The sequence below is a fragment of the Anomaloglossus baeobatrachus genome, chromosome 3 (assembly GCF_048569485.1).
Source record: "Anomaloglossus baeobatrachus isolate aAnoBae1 chromosome 3, aAnoBae1.hap1, whole genome shotgun sequence".
In the NCBI taxonomy this organism is placed as follows: Eukaryota; Metazoa; Chordata; class Amphibia; order Anura; family Aromobatidae; genus Anomaloglossus; species Anomaloglossus baeobatrachus.
In genome coordinates, this window is record NC_134355.1 from 247,069,675 (window position 1) to 247,097,587 (window position 27,913).

The window sequence follows — 27,913 nt, forward strand, 5'->3', positions numbered from 1 at the left end:
AGTAAACATACATGTCAGCATGGGGGAAACATGCAAGCCAGGATGGGGGAAACATGCAAGCCAGGACGGAGGAAACATGCAAGCCAGAATAGGGGAAACATGCAAGCCAGGATGGGGAACCATGCAAGCCAGGATGGGGAAACATGCAAGCCAGGATGGAGGAAACATACATGCCAGGATGGAGGAAACATAAATGCCAAGAAGGAGGAAACAAGCATGCCAGAATGGGGAAACATGCAAGCCAGGATGGAGGAAACATGCATGCCAGGATGGAGAAAACATGCATGCCAGGATGGGGAAACACACAAGCCAGGATAGGGGAAACATGCAAGCCAGGATGGAGGAAACATACATGCCAGGATGGAGTAAACATACATGTCAGCATGGGGGAAACATGCAAGCCAGGATGGGGGAAACATGCAAGCCAGGATGGAGGAAACATGCATGCCAGGATGGAGGAATCATGCAAGCCAGGATGGGGAAACATGCAAGGCAGGATGGGGGAAACATACAAGCCAGGGTGGAGGAAACATGCATGCCAGGATGGAGGATACATGCATGCTAGGATGGAGGAAACATGCATGCCAGGATGGAGGAAACATGCATGTCAGGATGGGTAAACATGCGAGCCAGGATGAAGGAAACATGCATGCCAGGATTGGGGAAACATGCAAGCCAGGACGGAGGAAACATAAATGCCAGTATGGAGGAAACATGCATGCCAGGATGGGGAAACATGCAAGCCAAGATAGGGGAACATGCAAACCAGGATGGTGGAAACATACATGCCAGGATGGAGTAAACATACATGTCAGCATGGGGAAACATGCAAGCCAGGATGGGGGAAACATGCATGCCAGGATGGAGTAAACATACATGTCATCATGGGGGAAACATGCAAGCCAGGATGGGGAAACATGCAAGCCAGGATGGAGGAAACATGCAAGCCAGGATGGGGGAAACATGCAAGCCAGGATGGAGGAAACATACATGCCAGGATGGAGGAAACATACTTGCCAGGATGGAGAAAACATGCAAGCCAGGAAGGAGGAAACATACATGCCAGGATGGACTAAACATACATGTCAGCATGGGGGAAACATGCAAGCCAAGATGGGGGAAACATGCAAGCCAGGATGGAGGAAACATGCATGCCAGGATGGAGTAAACATACATGTCAGCATGGGGGAAACATTCAAGCCAGGATGGGGAAACATGCAAGCCAGTATGGAGGAAACATGAATGCCAGGGTGGAGGAAACATGCATTCTAGGATGGAGGAAACATGCATGCCAGGATGGAGGAAACATGCATGTCAGGATGGGGAAACATGCGAGCCAGGATGGAGGAAACATGCAAGCCAGGATGGGGGAAACATGCAAGCCAGGATGGAGGAAACATACATGCCAGGATGGAGGAAACATGCATGCCAGGATGGGGAAACATGCAAGCCAGGATAGGGGAAACATGCAAACCAGGATTGTGGAAACATACATGCCAGGATGGAGTAAACATACATGTCAGCATGGGGGAAACATGCAAGCCAGGATTGGGGAAACATGGAAGCCAGGATGGAGAAAACATGCATGCCAGGATGGAGGAAACATGCAAGCCATGATGGGGAATCATGCAAGCCAGGATGGTGAAACATTCAAGCCAGGATGGAGTAAACATACATGTCAGCATGGGGGAAACATGCAAGCCAGGACGGAGGAAACATGCAAGCCATAATAGGGGAAACATGCAAGCCAGGCTGGGGAAACATGCAAGCCAGGATGGGGAACCATGCATGCCAGGATGGAGAAAACATGCATGCCAGGATGGGGAAACACACAAGCCACAGTCTGCCAAGTGACAGTCAGGTCCGTGAAAACAGATTTTAACAGCTACACAAGATGACAGCGTCTTTGTAGCTAAGGTCAAGGATTTCCTCGCTGCATTTCCCCATTAGGAGGGATAGAAAGGGAGACTTGCTTTCCTTTACCCAGACCCACAACCCTGCCACTGTACCCTCCTGCCCTTTGCACACTCAAACTCATTGTTACTAAGCCATTATACTAGCAAACACTGAAGAATCTTAGTGGCATCCTAAAAGTGGCTGTTGGACTTCATTATTGTCCCACTAGTGCAAAGATATTTGCAGCACGTCTGCCTGCATTGCACACTCAAACTCATTGTTACTAAGCCATTATACTAGCAAATACTGAGGAAACTTAGTGACATCCTAAAAGTGGCTGTTGGACTTGTCCCACTGGTGCCAAGCTATTTATAGCACCTCTGCATGACACCCTCCTGCTCTGTTTTTAATAAGCTATAATAATAGCAAAAAATGCTGCCATTTAGTGGCATACAAGAAGTGGCTGTTGTACTCCATTAGTGTCCCACTGGTGCCAAGCAATTTCTAGGACCTCTGCATGACACCCTCCTGCTCTGTTTTGAATAAACTATAATAATAGCAAAAAATGCTGCCAATTAGTGGCATACAAGAACTGGCTGTTGTACTCCATTAGTGTCCCACTGGTGCCAAGCTATTTCTAGCACCTCTGCATGACACCCTCCTGCTCTGTTTTTAATAAGCTATAATAATAGCAAAAAATACTGCCATTTAGTGGCATCCTAAAAGTGGCTGTTGGACTTCATTATTGTCCCACTGGTGCAAAGCTATTTCTAGCACCTCTGCATGACACCCTCCTGCTCTGTTTTTAATAAGCTATAATAATAGCAAAAAATGCTGCCATTTAGTGGCATACAAGAAGTGACTGTTGGACTTCATTATTGTCCCATTGGTGCAAAGCTATTTCTAGCACCTCTGCATGACACCCTCCTGCTCTGTTTTTAATAAGCTATTGTAATAGCAAAAAATGCTGCCATTTAGTGGCATCCTAAAAGTGGCTGTTGGACTTCATTATTGTCCCACTAGTGCAAAGATATTTGCAGCACGTCTGCCTGCATTGCACACTCAAACTCATTGTTACTAAGCCATTATACTAGCAAACACTGAGGAAACTTAGTGGCATCCTAAAAGTGGCTGTTGGACTTCATTATTGTCCCACTGGTGCAAAGCTATTTCTAGCACCTCTGCATGACACCCTCCTGCTCTGTTTTTAATAAGCTATAATAATAGCAAAAAATGCTGCCATTTAGTGGCATACAAGAAGTGGCTGTTGTACTCCATTAGTGTCCCACTGGTGCCAAGCTATTTCTAGCACCTCTGCATGACACCCTCCTGCTCTGTTTTTAATAAGCTATAATAATAGCAAAAAATGCTGCCATTTAGTGGCATACAAGAAGTGACTGTTGGACTTCCATTAGTGTCCCACTGGTGCAAATCTATTTGCAGCACCTCTGCATGACACCCTCATGCACATTTTGCTACGCTAATTTTATAGCAAACTCAGGGAATTCCTTGCTGCATTTGATCATTCGGAGGGATAGAAAGTGAGGCTTCCTTTACTGTCCTGGTACCCACAGAACACGGCCACTGTACCCACCTGTCCACTTTTGCCACGCTATTTAATTTTCCCAAAGAGCTGACTCTTTTTCTGCCTTCCTAAAATTGTCTGTAATACTAAGTTAGTGTTCCTTTGCTGCCAAGCAAGGTACAACACATATGCATTCTACACTCCTTTCCATTTCTGGAATGCAATTATTAACTGCAGGTAGTCCAGCCAATCTGTGACGAAGGTGCAGGTGTGGATATAATGTAGCCTGCATGCAATGTTGGTTTTCTCGATGTCTGACAGCTCAACAATACCATCTGTTTCCACTTCCAAAACAAGTGATGACCTGCCAATCACACTCCCTGTTGCGTGTAAAGGGGTGGAAGTTCAGTGTGAAAAACCATGTGAGACTGCTGTCCCCACAGTCACAGAGGATGAAGAGGACGCAGATGCACTTGATGGGGCAGGCGGTGGTTGCACAGCCCCACTAGGCCGCATTGTAGCACAGTGAAATTCACATTGCGATTTATGCTTCATTTTAAGTCGTGTACAGGGTGGGCTCCCCAGTATGCAGCAAAACCAGGCAACAGGAAAAGGACTCTAGTCAGTTGGGTTGATAAATGATTGTTTAACTTTACCAAAACAAACAATAAGACCCATGCATAAAATTTAAATAATTGAACAATCTATTCTGTTGCCTACTTCCTGCTAATCCCTCTGCTTAGCAGTAATTGTGTGTTTGTGCATGTGTGTGTGTGTGTGTGTGTGTGTGTAAACACGACTTACCAGTGGCGCATCACAATAGCTTCCAAGTTATCTACGTAAACATAGACAAAACACATTACCCCCCCTGAATACCCTTGTTAGCTGAAGCCTCACAGATAAGGCAGATGATAACAGTGTGAATGCAAACCACACAGCTCTGCAACACAGTCATGGAAATCTTGAAAATCAACAGTCAATGCAAACATGTGTCGCTGTCCCTCTATGATTTAAACTGTATGTGACAATTTGACAGTGCAGAGGCAGCAAGTCTTATTGTCTATATAGTCGGCCTACCCAGAACAGATATGTGTTTTGCTAATAAAACAAAGTGTTGCGTGCCCGCATTATTGTCTGGGCACAGCCTACAGTACCCGGGTACTGTGATGTCCAGTTGCCAGAAATACAGACTTTACGCTCCTCTCACGGTATGCAGTATAGACAGCACCGTAAGAATGTTGGTCTGTGGCACAGGATGCTGCTCACTGGCGTTACGGTACTCCTCACCAAACTCCAAAATGACTCCCCTCACAATTGAACGAAGTGTTTCTGCGGTGGCTCCTTGCTGTAACACACACCTTTAGCTTTTCCTTCTGTTCATAGACAGCATCTCCAAGTCCACACCCGAAGAGCAATTTCTCCTCCACGTCTAAGTGTGGAGAGGCAGCTAGTGCGCATGCGTGTGCCGATTTACCTCAGCCGCAGCCTAACTACAGTGTTTCGCCTAGTGAGTATGCTCAGTCTGACTTTGCCATTCCTGAGGCTAAGTCTTCATTTCGGGATACAGCGCATGCTCCCACACTTAGTGCGAAAAGCCTCTTTGCACAGGTACTTGCATTCCGTGCCGGGTCTAAGTCCTGTTTTGTGCCTAGACACCATGCTAAAGCTGAGAGTCTTTTTTCAGAGACTGTATTTCATGCTACTGAGCATGCTCAGGCACTTACTGCATCAGAGACTAGGTCCGGTAATGAACTCTTTGGCCCTGCCCCTGATGTGGGGGGCCCATATAGACCACAGGGCATCAGGTGTCCTGACGATGTGGCCAGGCCACTCCCAAATGGCTTGCAGAGGCCCGCCCCTATGACTTGTCCCCTCATTATTGATGGTCAGACGATGACTGGTGAGGTGTTTGTGTCGTGGCAGCTATGAGGTCATTATTGAAGTTGCGGTTCCAAATAGGACGCTAGTTATGCCACTCATGACGTGTCACTCTGCTTTTGTCTCCAGGAGGTGCATTGTGGTCCACCCTGGTTTGGGGCAGACCCAGGTTATAAAACGGGCTGGAGCCAACAAGGAGGTGCGCAGTCTTCTATTATGCTACGAAAGCGCACACCTCCATGTGTTGAACCCATTGCGGCTTTAGGGCAGAGGTAGGCAGGGATAGGGCGTCGATGCAGGCCGCCACCACAGTTGGTAACGCAGAACGGTTAAGACCAGCTCCTGTCCTACAAGTCCTGCTTGTGCAGCCCAGTGGCATTAACAGGCCTGCTGCTGCTGATGCGCCTGCTGTCCACAGATGTGGCCCCAATGCACACAGTCAGCGTACTCAATGGCCCCTGTGATGTTAACAGGGAGTTCCTGGGCTGGGTGGGCGCGTGGACCCTGTGACGCTAACAGGGCTCCCAGTCTCCAGATCCGAGTGGCGTCTAACTCGGTTCAGGCTACTATTAGTTTCATAGCCACACAGCTCTGTATCCTCCACCTAACCTTCCAGTTGCCAACCTCTCCTTTTCCATCTGGGAGCACGGTTGACACTGACTGCTGATGGGGATATATACCTTTCTCTTTCTTTTCTTATTAATTTTCGTTATATAGCGGTAACATAGTATATACCACCTTATCCAAATCTGCCAGTCCCACCGTGACAGTTGGTGTTTCTTCAGCAAATGTTACTTTTGCTTAACCACCAAACCCACGGACAAAAACTTTTTTCCCCTTTCCAACACACCTGTTCCCCTTTCCACCAGCATCTGTCCTTTTTCAACTCATTTTGTATATGACCAAAAGTGCAACTCTGCAGGGACACCGTACTCAATGCCATCTCAGCCCAGCAGCCAGCCCTCGGTCCCTCAGATGTGGACAAGTAAAAGACCATTTCCTCCTATCCATGACAAAGCGTTGAGATTCACTCTGTGCAGCACTGGTGTTTAGTGGAAAAGCAGATCTAAGATTGCGTACAACCTTCTGCAGATACTCCTGTATACGTGCGTCCCTTTCTATGGCAGGAATTATTTCGCCAAATTTTGTCTTGTACCGGGGATCTAACAGTGTGGCAACCCAGTAGTTAGCATTACTTCGAATTCGTACAATCCGAGGGTCATGTTGGAGCATGTGCAGCAAGAAGGCGCTCATGTGTCTTGTGCATCCAGGAGGACCAAGTCCTTGGTGTGTTGGTGGCAGAGAGGTGAGAATCGTGCCTCCTTCCTCTGCCCTCTCCCCCCAACCTCGCACAACCGAAATGTGAGCAAGCTCTCATTCATCTGCTGAGTCTTCCATGCCCATCGCCAGTTCGTCCTCCATTTCTTCATGGGCTCCTGCACCTTCCTCAACACTTTTTGCTGATACTATGTGCCCTTGTTAATCCCTCTCCCCCACCATGACTGCCGCCTAGGTGCCGCTGACCATCTGGACCTCGTAGATCTTGTTATCCCTTCCGCATATGACTCCTCCTGTACTTCCTCCCCTTCCTCTTGTCCCAACACCTGACTCCGAATAATGCTTACAGTGTGCTCCATCATGTAGATGACCAGAATTGTCACGCTGAGAATGGCATTGCCAGTGCTAAACATCTTCGTCGACATTTGTAAACTGTGTAGAAGGATGCATAGGTCCTTGATCTGACACCACTCCAGCAGCGTGATCTGCACCACCTCTGGATCAAGTTAGGCCAGGCTATATGTCATAACGTATTGCAGCAGGGTTCGGCGGTGCTGCCACAAACGCTGCAACATGTGCAGATTCAAATTCCTGCGTGTCAGCACATCGCATTTCAGGCGTTTATCCACCAGACCTAAAGACTTTTGGAGCAACGAAAGTTGTTGAGCTGCTGTGTGCGAACGATAGAAGTGAGCACATAGCGAGCGTACCCGCTGCACAAGGCCATGTAGGCCGGGATGGTGTTTTAAAAATTGCTAGAGAATTAGATTCAACACGTGAGCCACACAAGGCACGTGTGTCACATTGTCACGGCGAAGGGCCGCACCCATGTTTGCATCATTGTCACACTCGGCCTTCCCTGGCTGCTGGTTGAGTGGAGACAACCATTGATGAAACTTGGTCTCCAGAACTAACCGTCCACAACTTCTCAGCGGTGTGACTCACATTTCCCATACATTTCAAAGTAAACATTTGACCACATGATGGCATTGAGCTCTGCTGCCAGCATAGTAAGGAGGAGGTGTGTGGTTTTCCTTGTGCGCAGTTACAAGGAAGGGTGCCCTGACCACACAGGGTTTGGGCCGAGGTGAAGGACCCACACGAGGTTGAGGAGGCAGAAGCAGTGTATTAACTTCTACATACTGAGGAAGGATTGATACAACTCGTGGGGACAGCAAGACTTGTACAGCAGACCCTTCTCCATCTCTCCCCATAGTAACCCATTGCCCAGTCAGCGACATGTAACGCCCCTGTCCATGCTTACTGGGCCAAGTATCTGTGGTGAAATGCACCCTGTCACACAGTTTCTCAAAGAAGCGGTGATGTTTGGTGCGACATGCTGGTGTAGCGCGTGCACGCCTTTGTTGGAGAAGGAGTGGCACCTGGGCATCGGCTCTTGGGGCACTGCGATGGGCATAAGGTCTCGAAAATCCTCGGTTAAAAAGGTTGGAAAGGAAGCATTTTGGTAGCCAACAGTTTGCAGATGCTGAAAGTCAAGCTCTAAGCCATGTCATGCCCTTCTAAAAGCATGTAAAACACAGCAGGGGGACTCCAACCACAGTCTCCCTCGTTTCCACTAATTGGGCCACACACACCCCACTTGACTGGCATCAGTTGACCCCCATTTTCAAGATGAAAAAGATGCTTTGCATGAAGCACTCTCAAAAATACGCGTGCCTTTCACCTCCCCTGGATGACCCAGGGGAAGAAAAGTCCTCTGAGAGCCATGACTTGTTCATCTTGGTTCTTTTTTCAAAAGCGAGGGGACTCCAACCACAGTCTCCCTCGTTTCCACTAATTGGGCCACACACACCCCACTTGACTGGCATCAGTTGACCCCCATTTTCAAGATGAAAAAGATGCTTTGCATGAAGCACTCTCAAAAATACGCGTGCCTTTCACCTCCCCTGGATGACCCAGGGGAAGAAAAGTCCTCTGAGAGCCATGACTTGTTCATTTTGGTTCTTTTTTCAAAAGCGAGGGGACTCCAACCACAGTCTCCCTCGTTTCCACTAATTGGGCCACACACACCCCACTTGACTGGCATCAGTTGACCCCCATTTTCAAGATGAAAAAGATGCTTTCCACGAAGCACTCTCAAAAATACGCATGCCTTTCACCTCCCCTGGATGACCCAGGGGAAGAAAAGTCCTCTGACAGCCATGACTTGTTCATCTTGGTTCTTTTTTCAAAAGCGAGGGGACTCCAACCACAGTCTCCCTCATTTCCACTAATTGGGCCACACACACCCCACTTGACTGGCATCAGTTGACCCCCATTTTCAAGATGAAAAAGATGCTTTGCATGAAGCACTCTCAAAAATACGCGTGCCTTTCGCCTTCCCTGGCTGAGCCAGGGGAAGAAAAGTCCTCTGAGAGCCATGACTTGTTCATCTTGGTGAACGTTAGTCTGTCCACATTGTCAGTGGACAGATGCGTGTGCTTAGCTGTCAGCACACCCCCAGCAGCACTGAGGACACGTTCCGAGAAAACGCTGGCTGCGGGACACAACAAGATCCCCAAGGCATACATGGTAAGCTCAGGCAATTTATCCAGATTGGAAGCCTAAAATGAGCAGGGCTCAAGTTGCACAGTAATGGCATGGACGTTCCCTTGCATATACCCATATCTGTGTCTCCTCCTCTTTTTCCTTGTCCAGCTCCTTTGTTTTCGCATGAGTATATGTCCTTGTCACTTTCTCATGTGTTTGTGTTGTGTTGTGAGTTGTTTGTCACCTTTTGGACACCTTTGAGGGTGTTTTCTAGGTGTTTTTATGTGTTTGTGATTGCCTGCCATTGTTTCCTATGCGGCTCGAGTTCGGTTCTTCGAACGTTCGCCGAACCGAACTCGAACGGGGCCCCCGTTCGACGAACCGAACTCGAGCCGAACCACGGCCGGTTCGCTCATCTCTAGTAATAACATGCCTAATTTAGTAAGTGTGCATGCGTCTCTTAATGAATTAGGTGCATGTTACACCTGGATATCCATAATTAAGACTGGCATACAAAAACGCCATTCTTTATGAATCAGGACCTTTGTGTCCAAAGTGACAATGATGACAGTATGTGACTGCATTAATAAATAAGCTGAAGTCACTGTCATTTGTCTCTTGGATATTTCTGTGACTTTCTTATAATTGAGAGAACTAGAGAATCATGCCTACATGAGTAGTCAATGTAAGTAAAATCTGAAGATCCACTACTACGATATAGATATTTTTAAATGAAGAGTATTGAACAATACTTGAGTTATAAGACAAGTGTGTCATGACATATAGTATGTAATTGTAGCTTTGTAACCTATATTTCTGAAGTCACATTGTAATTCTCTTTGTTACAGAACCAAACTGGCTGTTATATATAGTAATTACCAACACCAAGACTTCTTATGCTGGCAGTCAGGTCTTTTACAAAAGCTGAGCTGTTGAGCAGGTTGAGCTTACATTTTTGATGTTTGTTTTTTTTTCTCAGGCTCGATGTTTAAACTCAGATACAATTATGTAAAAATAGACAAATGTATTCTAAGAGTGACGCCTTTACTGACAAAATTGAAAAAATAAATTTGCCAGCTATCAAAGCATAAAGTCCCATTCATCGGGAAAGTTTAAAAATTAATGACTCGGGTAACACTTAAAAGATGGAACAACAAAACACTTATACACATAAAAATAGGCCGAAGCAATATAACTGTGTTTTTGTTACAGGTAGAGAAGCAATATAAGTGATGATTTTGAAGTTTATGGAATTGGGTCAGTTTGGGGGATTTGAAATATGTCCATGTAGTCGGGTTTGACAATTCAAACTGACCGACCTTATCTCACTTAAGAGATGATGATATGGAGACCCCATACACATTACACTGTCGGGCAATATTGCCGGATTAGTCTGATTTTAGTCTGATCTGTATAGTTTCATAGTTGGGGCTGTTAAGACTGAATCATTGTGTCAATAACTTGAAGGTTCTTGGCAACTTAAATTCCGAGATATTTCTATCTCTCTGTCAATCACAACATGACAATCAGTATTAAGACTTTAAACCTGTCATACTTGTTGTTATGTTTTACATGCTGTGCTCTTTTCTCAGGCATTTAATTATAAAAACTCCCGATGAAGGAGCCTACGTACTCCGAAAGCTTGCAAATATAATTTTCCTAGTTAACCAATAAAGGTATTGATCATAAAATAGTTTTGTCAGTTTTGATATAAAGTATTTACATAGAGTTTTTACATAGCATTGTCTCACTATAAATTCTGTCAACCTCCCAGCAAGCTGGAATTATCTCTATTCACAAGCAGGGAAACAACTGTTGGGAGGGGGGAGACATGATGCTGGAGGGCTGGTGGGGGAGGAAAGGAGGGAAGTTGGGAATCACTTCACTTTTGGTAATGCTGCTACTTAGAGGGAGCGCCCAGTGGGCGCCCAATTTAAATGTACATGAGAAGGCAGAGAAGAGACAATGTGCTGGAAATAAGAGAAAAATCGTGCGAACAGTAGCGTGCAATATAGGGCAATTTCACTCATTAAGGGTGTCTTTATACATAATATGAAATCATTGTTATCAATTTCAAAAGTGAACAAGAAAACCCATGGGGTGGGGGCCATCCTCATTGACTTTGTTAATACCACCCCGTGGGCGGGCTCCGGCTTTCTTCTCTGCCTTGGCTCATATACAAGAGATCATTGGAGAGTAGTTCTAGTAATCGGGGTCTTCTCTGCCCCTTACTCTGGCCTCAGTGCTTATGTCCAGCTCTGGAATATATGAGGTATGTGCTCCATTCTTTAGCTGTCATCTGGATTTCTCACTGAAAGCTGATATTTCCATCTGTTGACTGTGCAGTTGATGAAGGGCTGCTGACTGAGCTGGGAGACATCACCCTGTTACACATTGCATGCTGTGAGGAGGACAGGGGTCCTCTCCAGGGGTGACATTCTGAAGACCAGGGGCATCACTTCTGCGCACGCCCTTCCTCAGCTTCTTCTCCAGATACTTTGTGTGAATAGTGGGGAAGTTTCTGGTAACCTGCTAGACCTGGAGCTCAGTCAGGGGGGCCCTTGTGTGTGTAAGGCGAGGTCTGAGGAGGTTGCAGGCATCTGGATTTATTTCTCCAGCATGTTGATGTGTTTATAATGCTCTCCTGCAATCGAGCCAGTCTTTGTGCCGAGCAGCATCATCCTTTCCCCATCATCTCCATGGTTACCAGGGAAAATGTCATGGGTATCTAGCCCTAGAATGACATGTAATAGGGAGGGACAATATGGAGGAGACTGTTGCTCTTATGTGCCTGTGGTATTCTGTAGGGACGTGCAGCCGTTGCTATATTTACAATGCTTCTATTGTGCCATGCAGCACATGGTAGGGAACTATCCACAATCATGAATGGTGGGTAGATCCAAGAAGCAGTGGTGATAATACTGACTTCTCTAAGGTCATATTTCCATGCTGAATATCTTTGAGTTAGTTATGTCAAATCCAGGGAAGGAGAAACCAAGTCCCAGATTCATCAATATTTTTCACACCAGTCTTGATGAGGAGGCATTCTGGAGTCAGACGCTTCATGAATCAGGAGCTATGGACAAGGGGCTTCAGACGTCTGTGTGCGCCTTACCACAAATCTTACTCCAGTCAGCGTAAGATTTGTGGTGTAAAGAACGCTGTCACTCGCAGGGCTGTATTTTGCCTTCATGCTGCCCTAGGCACTTTAAGTGGTCGCGCCCCTTAGTGACAACGTAAAACTGAGTTTTCGCACACGACATCTGTTTAAGGCAGATTTACTCTGTAAAACACTTTAAAAAGTATCAATAAGAAACGAAGGGCACTACCCCCCCCCCCCCCAATGGGAATCACCACAGGCACATCAAAACATAGCATGGGTATAAAATATTCCCACCACACCGTCCCCACTTATATACTGTGACTGTGACACTACCCCTAAGGAACTAAAACACCACTCTGCCCTCCCTTATAAACTACTGTATATCCACCACACCTTCCTCGATTATGAAATATGATCTGTACATTGTGAGGAGGGAGCAGCATGATGTGAGGACAATGTCCCATGCATGCTGCCCCCTCCTCACAATGTCCCATGCATGCTGCCTCCTCCTCACAATGTCTCATGCATGCTGCTCCCTCCTCACAATGTCCCATGCATGCTTCTCCCTCCTCACAATGTCCCATGCATGCTGCTCCCTCCTCACAATGTCCCATGCATGCTGCTCCCTCCTCACAATGTCCCATGCATGGTGCCCCCTCCTCACAATGTCCCATGCATGCTGCCCCGTCCTCACAATATCCCATGCATGCTGCCCCCTCTTCACAATGTCCCATGCATGCTGCTCCCTCCTCACAATGTCCCATGCATGCTGCCCCCTCCTCACAATGTCCCATGCATGCTGCTCCCTCCTCACAATGTCCCATGCATGCTGCCCCCTCCTCACAATGTCCCATGCATGCTGCTCCCTCCTCACAATGTCTCATGCTTGCTGCCCCCTCCTCACAATGTCCCATGCATGCTGCTCCCTCCTCACAATGTCCCATGCATGCTGCTCCCTCCTCACAATGTCCCATGCATGCTGCTCCCTCCTCACAATGTCCCATGCATGCTGCTCCCTCCTCACAATGTCCCATGCATGCTGCCCCCTCCTCACAATGTCCCATGCATGCTGCCCCCTCCTCACAATGTCCCATGCATGCTGCTCCCTGCTCACAATGTCCCATGCATGCTGCCCCTTCCTCACAGTGTCCCATGCATGCTGCCCCCTCCTCAGTGTCCCATGCATGCTGCCCCATACTCACAGTGTCCCATGCATGCTGTCCCCTCTTCACAGTGTCCCATGCATGCTGCCCCCTCCTCACAGTGTGCCATGCATGCTGCCCCCTCCTCACAGTGTCCCATGCATGCTGACCCTCTCCATGAGCTCCTAATGCTGCCTTCCTCTTTTCCATAATGAGACCTTAATGTTGCGCCACTCATGCTAAGACCACCACACTAACGCTTATGCTGAGACCCCCCCCACACACACACTACCCCACTCTTGATATTGACTCCCCTACATTGCTCCACTCCATACTGATCCCACACATGCTGCCCCTTCTCCATAATGAGCTCCCAATGCTGCCCCCCTCTTATTCTGAGTCCTTACACTCCCCCCACCCAATCGATTTTGTCATTGCACTATCCCTCATCCCTTGTCCTCTGTCTCTAGCATTAGCCCCTCTCTCCCACTCCCCCAGCATCAGCCTCTCTCCCCCTGCATCAGCCTCTATCTTCCCTCAGCATCAGCCTCTCTCCCCCAGTCTCAGCCTTTGCCTCCCCCCAGCCTCAGCCTGCCCCAGTCTCCGCCTCAGCCTCCCTCCAGCCTCCCCCAGTCTCCGCCTCAGCCTCCCTCCAGCCTCCCCCCAGTCTCCGCCTCAGCCTCCCCCCAGTCTGCGCCTCAGCCTCCCCCAGTCTCCGCCTCAGCCTCCCTCTAGTCTCAGCCTCCCTCCAGCCTCCCCCCAGTCTCAGCCTCAGTTTCCCTCCAGCCTCCCCCAGTCTCAGCCTCTGCCTCCCCCCAGTCTTAGCCTCTGCCTCCCTCCAGCCTCCCCCCAGTCTCAGCCTCTGCCTCCCTCCAGCCTCCCCCCAGTCTCAGCCTCTGCCTCCCTCCAGCCTCCCCCCAGTCTCAGCCTCTGCCTCCCTCCAGCCTCCCCCCAGTCTTAGCCTCTGCCTCCCTCCAGTCTCAGCCTCTGCCTCCCTCCAGCCTCCCCCCAGTCTCAGCCTCTGCCTCCTCCCAGTCTCAGCCTCTGCCTCCCTCCAGCCTCCCCCGAGTCTCAGCCTCTGCCTCCCTCCAGCCTCCCCCTAGTCTCTGGCTCTTCATCCCTCCAGCCTCCCCCCAGTTTCTGCCTCTGCCTCCCTCCAGCCTCCCCCCAGTCTCAGCCTCTGCCTCCCTCCAGCCTCCCCCCAGTCTCAGCCTCTGCCTCCCTCCAGTCTCAGCCTCTGCCTCCCTCCAGCCTCCCCCCAGTCTCAGCCTCTGCCTCCTCCCAGTCTCTGCCTCTGCCTCCCTCCAGCCTCCCCCCAGTCTCAGCCTCTGCCTCCCTCCAGCCTCCCCCCAGTCTCAGCCTCTGCCTCCCTCCAGTCTCAGCCTCTGCCTCCCTCCAGCCTCCCCCCAGTCTCAGCCTCTGCCTCCTCCCAGTCTCAGCCTCTGCCTCTCTCCAGCCTCCCCCCAGTCTCAGCCTCTGCCTCCCTCCAGCCTCCCCCCAGTCTCAGCCTCTGCCTCCCTCCAGTCTCAGCCTCTGCCTCCCTCCAGCCTCCCCCCAGTCTCAGCCTCTGACTCCTCCCAGTCTCAGCCTCTGCCTCCCTCCAGCCTCCCCCCAGTCTCTGCCTCTGCCTCCCTCCAGTCTCAGCATCTGCCTCCCTCCAGCCTCCCCCCAGTCTCAGCCTCTGCCTCCTCCCAGTCTCAGCCTCTGCCTCTCTCCAGCCTCCCCCAGTCTCAGCCTCTGCCTCCCTCCAGCCTCCCCCCAGTCTCAGCCTCTGCCTCCCTCCAGCCTCCCCCCAGTCTCAGCCTCTGCCTCCCCCCAGTCTCAGCCTCTGCCTCCTCCCAGTCTCAGCCTCTGCCTCCCTCCAGCCTCCCCCCAGTCTCAGCCTCTGCCTCCCTCCAGCCTCCCCCCAGTCTCAGCCTCTGCCTCCCCCCAGTCTCAGCCTCTGCCTCCTCCCAGTCTCAGCCTCTGCCTCCCTCCAGCCTCCCCCCAGTCTCTGCCTCTGCCTCCCTCCAGTCTCAGCATCTGCCTCCCTCCAGCCTCCTCCCAGTCTCAGCCTCTGCCTCTCTCCAGCCTCCCCCCAGTCTCAGCCTCTGCCTCCCTCCAGCCTCCCCCCAGTCTCAGCCTCTGCCTCCCTCCAGCCTCCTCCCAGTCTCAGCCTCTGCCTCCATCCAGTATCAGCCTTTGCCCCCCCCCGCATACGCAGATCTCCGGTCTGCATTAGAGACACCCCCATGCGCCTTACGAATCCACTTACCTGCTCCAGTGCCCGCCTCCATCTTCCTGGCTCACGTGAGTATCCTCTTCTGACACCGGCTTCCATCGCGGCGTCCTCCGTGGCGTCCTGCTGTGAGCTCTGCATGTGACGTCCACACAGCAGTGGACGCAGCACAGAGGAAGGAGCTGATTGGCGCGCGCCTGTGACTCCGGAAGTGCAGGCGCCGGCAGTTCCGGGGTCAATCAGCTCCCTGTGCTCGGCGGACTCAAAAAAAAAATGAAAAAAAAAAATTTTTTTTTTGCTGCCAGAAGGTGCCGCCCCCCACAACCTGCCGCGCCAGGCACCGGATCACGGGTGCCTAATGGTAAATACGGCCCTGGTCACTCGTCATGAATTTGACAATCAGAGTTGCCATACTTCTGTCTCAACTTCATCCACTTTTCCAGATCTGAGCATAAATAGTGTGAGAATGCCATAACTTGCACAATTTTAGCACAGCCTCATGTTGCTGCAATATTTTCCAACTATTTCAAAGCTTGCCACAACAGAAATCTGGTGTAAAAACTCTAATGAATCTGTGCCGCCCCTGCAGCAGTTGAACTGCTCAGATCCAGGGTTGCTGTGGCTCGAGGGTCTCCGGACCCGGGGGCTTGTGGCTACTTCAAATGTAAAAAGGGGGGTTATTTACAAGGGATAGTTCATGACGCCACCCGTGGTTCGCTGTAAGGGGAATGCCGCCGCTGCCGATGGGAGTACCTGGGGGAGATGGAGTGTGGCAGCCAGATGGTGATCCCTCCACGGGTAAGGGAACCCCGGGACTCTGGATATAAGTGGGCAGATAGCGTTGTGCAGGCTATACGGGCAGGCAGGATTCAGGGAATGCAATGTACTCACTCAGGCTGTGTGGATGTGGCGCACTCATTAAGCAAAGTCTGGGCACCCTTCTCCAATATCCTGCAACCAGGTCTCCGACTCGACTCCGTCTGCGACCCAACCAAAGTCACCCGGGGAGCTACAACTCCCTCATCTCCTCACTCTCTGAGGGCTACTCTTAACTGCCTATGTCCTTCCCACCAGTTGCCTGACCCCTAGGCGGGTGGCCCTTTTTCCAGCAAGACCACCCACTGGGATTCCTGACAGGGTGTGGTGTGAGGTGTGGTTAGGATTTGAGTGCTGATGGAAGCAATACCAGTGTGTAGGAACCCAGAACCATGGAGGGTGAGTTCTGCCCCATGAGATAGGGATGCAGTTCCCTGTGACACCTTGATAGAGTCAGGGGCGTCACATTTCCCCTTGGTTAAACGTAGCTCGTCCCCGAGCTACAGGACACCCAGAGGATTTATTTTTGTTTCAAACTGAAAAAGACAATAACAGGTTATGCATAAATATTCATCCCACATAGGGAAGGCAATACTCTTGAACGTTACGAAACTCTCAGAGTTCATTTACTAGAACAACGGGGAACACTACCGGTTGTAGCGGTAGTTGGTGGCTCAGCCTACTCTGCTGCAGCCCCTTCCTACGACAGTCCATTCCCATTGCCCCTCTCCCTTCAACCCGCCACCCAAACAACCTGGATCCTTATTGCCACCTCTAATCCTGTTGGACACCCCTTTTCCAAGTACCTTAGCAGTCCCTGATGACAGCGTTGAAGTCCTGGAGGTGCAAAAGACGACTCTGGTAACCGTCCTTAGTAACCTGGTAGCCATTACCCTTTGCACCAACCTCCATCAAGGGCCCTGGTGCCGTCTACCAGCGCCGCACTGTCCAAGACCTTGATGGCCTTTTTACCTTCAATGGAGCATGGGAAAAAGGTTCAACAAGGATGACACAATCTACCTGGAGCATTAACTCTCCTGTCACCCACCATCGAGCACCCCGCAACCGGTCCCCGACGGCCTTCTCCACTCAAACATAATACTGGAGAACGTTCAACAAAGGTGACAGGTCCAAACAGTCAATTTTCAAACTTTTAAACAACTTGTAGGTAGCTATCCAGGTTCAGTTACCACTGCTGCAGCAGGCAATCTGGAGCGGCTGGAGTGACCGGCACTAACCAGGGTGAAACGCTGCACCAGGCCATGGTACTACAGCTCTCGGACCCTCCGGCGCTGCTCTCGAGCAAGCATCTCTGCATGCAGCTGCATCAGTTGTCACCAATGCCTTTTCCAATCGTGGGCAATGACCTTAGGTTCCGCCTTCTCCAGGGGAACCAGCTGTAAATGGACTCCTGCTGCCCCGGCAGCTACCGGGAGTCTGCGCGGTGGTGGAACCAGCATCTCAACAGGCTCCGCCTCTGCTGTGGTAGGTAAAGAATCCGGCTGTTCCGCAGCCGGGATAGCAGAGTCCGGGTGCTCCGTACCAAGGCACGGGCCCGGTGATGCGGCCGGGTCTGATCGGGCGATGATGGGACTGGAGGTGTTGCGGCCTGGTCTGGTCTGGCCAGTGGTGAGGCCGGAGGCGTGGCGGCCTGCTTGCTTTCTGCTAGGGCTGGAGATTTCGCTGCCGGTGTTGGGAGTAGCGGCTCGGCGTTCGCCGAGTGTGGTGGTGGCTGGGCAATCACGGTGGCCGGGGCAGACCAGATCCCGTGGTCGGGTAGGCAAGTTCAACTGGGACATGGTAGCCGCTCACCCGTTCCATGCGCAGGGCCTCCATCTCACGGGCCCGTACCGCCGCAGACAGGCTCTTCATTTCCACTCTCCAGTGGTTCAGCATGTAGAGGAACTGTCTCCGCCTCCTCCTGCAGAGCTGCTCGGTTTTCTTCCCAATCTAGGTCCGGGTCCTGGGAGCAGCATGCTCCGGTGACCAGTCCCTTGCTGCCGACATCTTTTCTCTGCGGGTTCCAGGAACTTTATGGGCAGAGTCCTGGCGTCCCTGCACCACTTCCGCTGCTACATCCCGTTACGTCCCCTTGGTGTTCGGCAGCCAGCTCTCCAGCTTCCGGCTGCGCTCTCTGGACGAGGGGCGGAGCTTCAGCTTTGCACTCTTTTTTGCGGGGAAGATGGCATAGTTGTCCTTCCTAGGCGCCAAAATTGCGGAAAATGGTGGGAACAAGGTTTCAACACCAAAGTTCAGATTTCTCAAGGCGCACGTCACCCAGGTTAGTGGACCCAGTCCGATCCTGTTCGTGACACCAGAAATTTGAAGATGTGCCACCCCTGCAGCAGTCGAACTGCTCGGATCCGGGATTGCTGTGGCTCGAGGGTTTCCAGACCCAGGGGCTTGTGGCCACTTCAAATGTTAAAAGGGGGTTATTTACAAGGGATAGTTCGTGATGCCACCCGTGGTTCGCGGTAAGGGGAATACCGCCATTGCCGATGGGAGTACCCAAGGGAGATGGAGTTGGGCAGCCAGATGGTGATCCCTCCACAGGTAGGGGAACCCCGGGACTCTGGATATAAGTGGGCAGATAGCGTTGTGCAGGCTATTCGGGCAGGCAGGATGAAGGGAGTGCAATGTACTCACTCAGGCTGTGTGGATGTAGCGCAGTCATTAAGCAGACTCTGACACAGAAGTAAACCAAGTCTCTGGGTGCCGCTACCACTCGGGGAAACTCGTCCGGGTATCCGTCCCCACTGGTACTGCTTAGTGTTCCGGAGCCTGCCTCCATGCACAATTGTAGAAGTTCCTAAGTGACCCTTCGGCCTGAAGCTGTCAGGGTCTCGCGCCCTATGTTGAAATAGTGGAGCTGTGCTCTCGATGGCTGACACTTGGGATTTCTGTAGGCCACATAAGCTGGAAAGCCCTATTAATAAAATAAAAAATAATTGCGGCACTCATCCTTTAAATGCCACAAGTTATGAGCATGTTGTGTTTTTTGTTGCATTTTTTGTTGCCGTTTTGTTGCCAGAAAATTCTCACTTTTGACTTCCCAGCATAGTCTATGAGAAGTCAGATTTGCTGTGCACACGTTACAGGTTTTTTTTGCATTTTTTTTTTGCAGTATTTTTTTCTGCAGTTTTTTTTTCTGAAGTTTTTTCTGTCACAAACGTCTGACAAATAAACTGCAGCATGTTCTATCTTTTTGCATTTTGTCCCTGTGTTTCTCACTAATGATGGGAGGACTCGCAAGACCACTTGTGCGTATGTGCCAATTTGGTTAATATGCTATCTCTTTAATATTCATATAATGAGGTTATGGTTTGCACTTGTATATAAAGAGATGGTAGTGCTGGCATAAGATGCAGTTTTACCTTAGATGCCAGGCTAAATGAGATTTGTTGCGGCGAGCGCTGGGTGTATAATGTATCTCCTGGATGGATAGTTGGCCATGTGGCACATATGCATGCGCACAAGTGGTTTTTATTTACAGAACCTTATCTACCCAGCGTCATACACTACCTAAGGCCCTCTCCACCTACCCGGAGGACTACATTATATACTATACCTACTTTTTGGAACTCAGCCCTCGTAATTGAGAGTTTTCCTCTTCCTTCTCCTGGCCTAAAGACATTCCTCCTAAAATTATTTCCAAATGTTTTCCTGTATATTTTCTGAGTATTGGGCAACTGTACAGTATGTTTAAGACCTTAGAGGTCGAAACGTCAATTTTCAGGTCGAGTTTGAAGAGTATTACACTGTTTTTATAGTTTCTCCACATTAAAATTAATCTGCATTTCCAAAATAGTGTGCTGCAATTTTTTTGACTTACGACTGCAACCAATCACAGACCCCGTCTGCGGGTCTAGCATACAGTAAAAATAAATAAATAAAAAAATTGGCGTAGGGTCCCCCCATATTATGATACCCAGCACAGATAAAGCCCATGGCTACAGGCTCCATCCCCCAACAGTGTACTTATCTTGGCCATGTATCAGAAACGCAAGCAGCTTTCCTTTAACAAAAAAATAATTTAAGTAAACAATTTAAAAAAATGCCATGCGGTCCCCCTCAATTTTCATACCCAGCCAAAATAAAGTCAGTTGGTGGCTGGTATCCTCAGGCTGGCAAGGCCCATGGTTATTGGGAGCCCCCAGCCTAAAAATAGCAGCCTGCAGCCGCCCAGGATTGTCACATCCATTAGATGCGACAACCCCAGCATTTTACCCGGTTCTTCCCGATTACCCTGGTGCGGTGGCAATTAGGGTAATTAAGGTGTTACTAGCAGCCCACAACTGCCACTAAGCCCTAGATGAGTTATGGGATGCACCTATGAGACCCCATCCATCACTAAGCTGTAAGTGAAAATAAATAAACACAAACACCCCAAAAATCCTTTATTTGAAATAAAATACGAAGAAAGACCCTCTTTCAACCCTTTATTAACTCCCAAAACTTCCTTGCTGGTCCAACGTAATCCACATGGATACGACAATCCTAAGCTGCTGCAGGCTGCTATTTTTAGGCTGGGGGGCTCCCAATAACAGTGTCTGGCTTTATCTTGGCTAGGTATCAAAATTGGGGGGGACTGAACAACATTTATTAAAATTATGTATACAATGCAGCCCATTTTTCTTCAAGTGCCTCCTTATTTTGCATCTTAAAACAGCCACACTGCTAGTTTTCAGTGAATCCAGTATTTCAACTGATGTTATTTGCGGGGTTTTCTTTTATATCCCGAACAATTTTCTTGGCAGTTGTGGCCAAAATTTTTTCTTGTCTACCTGATTATGCTTTGAATTTTACAGAGCCTTTGGTTTTCCATTTGATAATCACTGCTGACTGGCATTATCAATTCCTTGGATATCTTTTTGTATCCCTTTTCTGTTTTATACAGTTCAACTATCTTTTCCCATAGATCTGTTGACAATTCTTTTGCTTTTTTTATGACTCACAATCCAGAAACGTCAGTGACTGGAGGAAAGATGCAAAGAGTCTGTCTGGATGCCAGAAACTCACTCAGCTTTTATGCACACACACTGATTACAAGCAAACAGGTCACAGGTGAGAATGTTACCTTTATTAACCATTCAAACCCATTCATGTGAACTTCTGTGCATGTTATCAGACCAAAATCACCTGGGTATGTGAACGTTTGATCAGGGTCATTTGGATGTTTTTTGTTTGTCATTATGATTTAAAAAGAAAACTCAGTAGTTTGACAACAAATGGCTTCACCCAACCGCTAACCATGAGTGGAAAAAAGTTTATGTGTTATCATTCATATTCTCTGATAAAAGGCCAAGAAAGCAAAAATTCTGCCTGGGTATGTTAACTTTTGAGCACAACTGTATGTAACTGTACAAGCCATCAATAGAGCACAAGGGTTGATTGGTTGTAAAGTTCTGGGAACTCACCAGAAGGAAAGAGAAACAAGGAAACTATAGATCATTGTCGCAATGTCTTTGTTCACAAGTCATCACTATCTTTTACTGAAGCATTGCGTTCTGGTATGAATTATACTATAAATAATCCAATTCCTTTCCCTATTTTTCCTTAGAGAGATTCTCACTCAAAATATTTACATCCTAATTCTAAAACCCATTTCTTTTAGTGAATCTGCCAACTTCATTGGTTGGTATAAACATTTGATTAGAGCCCAGATACATACATGGTTACAGTGCCTTAACACTAGAACTACTGGACTCGTGACACCTATATAGAAATACATAGTGCAAAGTACCTCAGTAGTTCTAGTGTTAAATGCTGGCAGCGCACCAATATTCAGTAGTAACTGTATTACCCCAAAACAGTATGTCTTAGATTGAGTATCTGTCCAAAGGATGAAAGCATCTGCTATAAGAAATACAGCCTATCAACACCTGCCAAATGGTTACTGTCAAAAGATAGGGTCAAAGAGAGGGGGTGCAGCTAGGTTACTACAAAAACTGTTGATCTAAGGGGTACGTTTTCTCCTTGAGGAGAGTGACATGCCAGTATGAGGAGACTAAGCACCTTCATACGCCTCTGGGAAATGACAGCGGGCAGTAATATTACATCCTAAGCAGTCACAGTCTAATCCCCACTGGATCCACGCACATGTCAGCTGATTTGTACAGCTGACATGTGTGCCTCGCAGGCACGAGTGGATCCATGTTCCGCCCGTGCCTGTTAACCCCTTAAATGGTACTGTCAAAATGTGACAGAGTCATTTAAATCACCGGGGCTGTAAATCTGTACTCAATGGGCTCCCTCGGCATCACAGTGACGTGATCACTGTGAGCCGATGGTTGTCATGGTAGCACAGGGTCATGTGATGACTCCTGTAGCTCACATGACTCACTTCCTCTTTCACACTGCTTTCAGTGACAAGAGGTGAGTTTTTCTGGTGATCTCAGCTCTGTAGCTGTGATCAACAGAAAAGAATGAGTAATCAGACTGCTGATCCTTATAGTCCCCTTGGGAGACTGGAAAAATAAAAAAAAAAGATAAAAAAAGTTTTAAAAAATTAAAAAAAAATAAAAAAGCCTAAAAGTTCAAATCACCCGCTTTTGCCCCCATTGAAAATTAAAGGATTAAGAAAATAAAAAATATACATATATTTGATATCGCCATACTCATAAATGCCCTATCTATCAAAATATAAAATCAATTAATCTGATCAGTAAACGACGCAGGGGAAAAAAAATCCAAACGTCAAAATTACGTTTTTTGATCGCCACAAATTTTGTGCAAAATGCAATAACAGGCGATCAAAAGATAGCATCGGTCATTAACTGACACCAGGGTGAGATTGTGCGCTGGAGTCCTGAGTGTCAGGAGACATGCATGTCTTTATCTGTTAACTTGACTAGAGCTGAACCTATTTTCATACCTCATGCATTCAGAGATTTTGCTGATGTGTTTTCGGTATCTGAATCTGAAAAATTACCTCCGCACAGAGATTATGACTGCCCCATAGATTTGGTCCCCAATTCCCAACTCCCCAAAGGTAAAATTTATAATCTTTCAGGTCCGGAGCATCAGGCCATGAAAGATTATATAGCAGACAGTCTGCAGAGAGGGTTTATCAGACCATCCAGGTCACCAGTCGGCGCTGGATTCTTTTTTGTTGATAAAAAAGACGGTGGCCTCAGACCTTGTATTGACTACCGTGCACTTAATGCTATTACTGTAAAGAATCAGTACCCTCTGCCACTAATCCTCGATCTGTTTAACCAGCTCATAAGAGCCCGGTGGTTTACCAAGCTGGATCTCAGGGGTGCATATAACCTAATCTGCATCAGAGAAGGAGATGAGTGGAAAACAGCATTTAACACTCCAGAGGGACACTATGAGTACTTGGTAATACCTTTTGGGTTAACTAATGCGCCGGCTGTCTTTCAGAACTTTGTCAATGACATTTTCAGGGATATCTGTGGTCTATATGTGGTGGTCTATCTGGATGACATCCTGATTTATTCTCCTGATGCTATGTCACATGTCCAACATGTCCGCACTGTACTCCAGAGACTCAGGGAGAACTCCCTATTTGCTAAATACAAGAAATGTGTTTTTTTTGAGGCAGAGGTTAATTTCCTGGGTTATATCTTGTCTGCAGAAGGCTTCCGCATGGATCCCTCTAAGCTTCGACCGATTAAGGAGTGGGTGCAACCCAAGTCTCTTAAAGCCTTGCAGCATTTCCTTGGATTTGCTAATTATTATCGTAAATTCATTAGAGATTTTTCCAAAATTGCCAAACCCCTCACCAATTTGACTAAAAAGTGGGCTGATGTGGTTAATTGGAAGCCAGGGGCGATCCATGCCTTCTCAAAATTAAAAGATTGTTTTTCCTCAGACCCGATTCTGGTTCAGCCTGACCTTATGCGTCCATTTATAGTAGAAGTCGATGCATCTGAGGTCGGAGTGGGAGCGGTGCTATCTCAAGGTACTCCGTCTCACTCAGCTTCGTCCTTGTGCCTTCTTTTCTCGCAAGTTTTCTCCCACGGAGAGAAATTATGATATTGGTATTCGAGAGCTGTTGGCAATCAAATGGGCCTTCGAGGAATGGCGCCACTTCCTCGAAGGTGCCAAACATAAGGTCACAGTTCTCACAGACCATAAGAACCTCACTTATCTGGATCTGGTAAGAGACTCAATCCTAGGCAGGCCAGGTGGGCATTGTTCTTCTCCAGATTTCATTTCGAGGTAACGTTTCGGCCTGGTACCAAGAACACCAGAGCTGCTGCACTTTCCCGTAGTTTCTGTCCCTCTCAGTCTGAAAACTCTGAACCAGTCCATATTTTAGCTAAAGGCATTATTATGTCATCGGTTTCCTTAGGTTTGATAGAAGAGGTCCAGAATACCCAAGACCAAGCTCCTGAAACCACTCCTGACCGTAAACTGTTTGTTACCCCCTCAGTTCGCCTACGGGTACTCCAGGAATCCCACAATTCTGTGCTGGCAGGTCACCCTGGTATCGGCAATACCCTCCGATTAGTAACCAGGTATTTTTGGTGGCCAACCATAGTGAAAGATTGTAAGGACTATGTACTGGCTTGTAAAACGTGTGCTCGAGCCAAGGCACCCCATACCCGCCCTGCTGGATTTCTCCAGTCCCTACCTACTCCAGTAAGCCCTTGGACACATCTCTCCATGGACTTCATCACTGACCTTCCACCCTCAGAAGGGAAGACTTGTTTCTGGGTAGTAGTGGATAGATTCAGCAAACAGTGTCATTTTGTTCCTCTGTCCGGATTACCCAATTCTGAAACTCTTAGCGCAAGTTGTTTATTAGGCATATTGTGCAGTTACACGGGGTTCCGGAAAATATTGTTTATGACCGAGGAACACAGTTCGTCTCGAAATTCTGGAGGGCGTTTTGTAAAAAGATCAATATAGAATTATCTTTTTCTTCTGCCTACCACCCAGAGACCAATGGTCAGACTGAACGTTCCAATCAAACCCTTGAACAATATCTCCGGTGTTATATGTGTCTGACCGTCAGTCTGACTGGGTGGAAAATCTGCCGCTAGCTGAGTTTGCTATCAATAATCAGTATCAGGAATCCATCAAAACTACCCCCTTTATCTGCAATTTAGGGTTGCATCCACGTTTTGGTTCTTTTTCTTCCACTGTGGTGGATACTCCTGAGGCTGAATAAACTGTGGACAAATTGAAGGCTATCTGGTCTAAGGTGAAAGAGAACCTGAAGAAGGCAAAGGTTGGTCAAGCCTCCTCTGCTAATAAGAGACGTTCCAAGGGCCCTAGCCTTGGAGTTGGGGACAAGGTATGGTTATCCACATGGAATATTAAACTCAAGGTCCCTTCTGATAAGCTGGGTCCGAGATTTATTGGACCTTACGAGATAATCGAGGTAATTAATCCCACAGCTTTCCGCCTGCAACTCCCCCCGTCCTTTAAGATATCGAATGTGTTCCATAAGTCCCTACTCAAGTTATATCATGTCCCCGTTCACCCAGTCAGTGCCCCCCCCTCCTCCTGTTTTGGTTGAAGGTAACTTGGAGTCTAAGGTACAGAGAATACTTGATTCCCATTTTGTCAGAGGTGCGGTACAGTATTTGGTGCATTGGAGGGGTTACGGCCCTGAGGAGAGGTCATGGGTCCCTGCAAGCGATATTCATGCTAAGGGTCTGGTCCGGCGGTTTCACCTGCAATTCCCTGGGAAGCTGAGTTTTGAGAGTCCGGAGGCCACTCGTGGAGGGGGGTGTACTGTTACGTCACCGCCGGAGTCTGCTCCAGCGACTTCTGCTCCGATTGCCAGGTGACACCGTGTTCCTGCCGTGGATGGTGCTGGTGATGGGAGAGGAGTCGGTGCCAGCGGCATCGGTGGGCGCAGGCTCCGATCATCCACTGGGCTGGGTTATCTTGGGATCTGCAGTACCGCTGGCTGACTGTGGGTGGCGTGTGTCTTCCAGCTGAAGTTGCCAGTGTTCAGCTACAGCCAATGGGAAGACACCACATCCTTCTTATTCCCCCTCCTGTCACATGACCACTGCCAGAGATAGTTCTGATTTCCTGGCTCCTATTCCGCCCTATTCTGTTTTGTGATTCCTGTGTGCTGACTTCTGCGTGTTTTCTGACTACCCTCCTGCCTGCTGATTTTGTACCTCGCTGCCCGATCCGGATTTGACCTCTGCTTCGTTTTCTGATTACGACCTTGTCTGCTGATTCTGTCCCTGTTCTGCTATTCCTGGTTTGACCCTGCCTGACGACTGCTCTCATCGGACTGCAGCCTTCCACAGGTTGTGATCTCCAGGGCCCTGTGTAATTCCAAATCCCTGTATAGGGGTTAAAGGGTTTCAGGGTTCTGGGGGTCCTGCTTGGTGAGTGGCTTCCCTCTAGTCTGTCCATTACATCCCCCTGAGTCTGTTGATCCAGGCAGGCGTTACAGTATTGAATGGATGATGCCCTACAACTTCGTAATTCACTTTTTTTCCTCTATCTCGTTACGTTTTCGAGATAAAAGTGCTAATTCCGTTGTTTTCCACCAGGTGGCGCTATAGGTGGTTTCATTGCGTAGCGCATGGCTACTTTACTATACCTATATTCTATGCCTATAGCTGCCGCCGTTCTCAAGTTAATGGCGGTGTACAGGATATGGGTGGACACACTGTATACATCACAAGAGATGCTAGGGACATACACATTACTGGGGGAATACATATTACTGAGGAAAGGGATATACAGCAATGGGGGCATACAGTTCTAGAGGAGGGCAATGGCTCTGAGGTTGGGGGACAAATAGCTCTTAGGTGGGGGGTGATATGCAGCTCTGGGGGTATACAGCACTAAGGTGGGGGGACATACAGCTCTGGGGGGTATACAGCACTAAGGTGGGGGGGACATACAGCTCTGAAGGGGTATACAGCAACGGGGTGGAGGAGACATACAACTCTGGGGGTATAGTAGTATGCACCCCCCATATTCGTCCATATAGTGTTATGAAGGCCCCATAGTCCTCTATATAGTATTATGTAACCACCATATGGCACTATGCAGCCCCCATATGGCACTATGCAGCACCCATATGGCACTATGCAGCCCCCATATAACATTCAACAGCCCCCATATAGCACAATGCAGACCCATATAGCATTAGGCACCTTCATGTACTATGCAGCCCGCATATAGCACAATGCAGACCCAGATAGCATTAGGCACCCTTATGTAGTATACAGCCCACATATAGCACAATGCAGACCCATATAGCATTAGGCACCTTCATGTAGTATACAGCCCGCATATAGCACAATACAGACCCAGATAGCATTAGGCACCCCCATGTAGTATGCAGCCCCTATATAGCACAGTGCATACCCAGATAGCATTGAACCTCATATAGTATTAAAACATAAATAATCCAAGATCTCTTACAATGATCATCCAGAAACAAGTATTTGGAAGGCAAAGTTGAATACATTTTAGAGTAATTTTAAAAGGCTTATCTCAACTTTTCAAATGGATAAAATTGCCAAGTGCTTGTAAAAACAAGAAACTTTGAAATGTCCTTCTTTTTACATATCCTCTCCTTTCTCAAGAACAGAGGGCTTTTTAATTTCCTTGGT

The 27,913-nt window shown here is 48.4% G+C and overlaps 1 protein-coding gene across 4 annotated transcripts in view; it reads left to right on the top strand.

The window, feature by feature from the left end:
• Positions 1-27,913, top strand: part of AGPAT4 (1-acylglycerol-3-phosphate O-acyltransferase 4) — a 342,565-nt gene that overhangs the window by 88,151 nt on the left and 226,501 nt on the right. For 2 of the 4 annotated variants that reach the window (XM_075338225.1, XM_075338229.1), the window contains exon 1: positions 11,220-11,339. The exons of 1 other annotated variant lie outside the window; for it this stretch is intronic. The gene's annotated coding sequence lies outside the window, so the exon portion shown is untranslated. Of the gene's footprint in view, positions 1-11,219; positions 11,340-21,308; positions 21,411-27,913 lie in introns of those variants that run through there. One more of the 4 variants, XM_075338226.1, reaches the window with a different exon arrangement.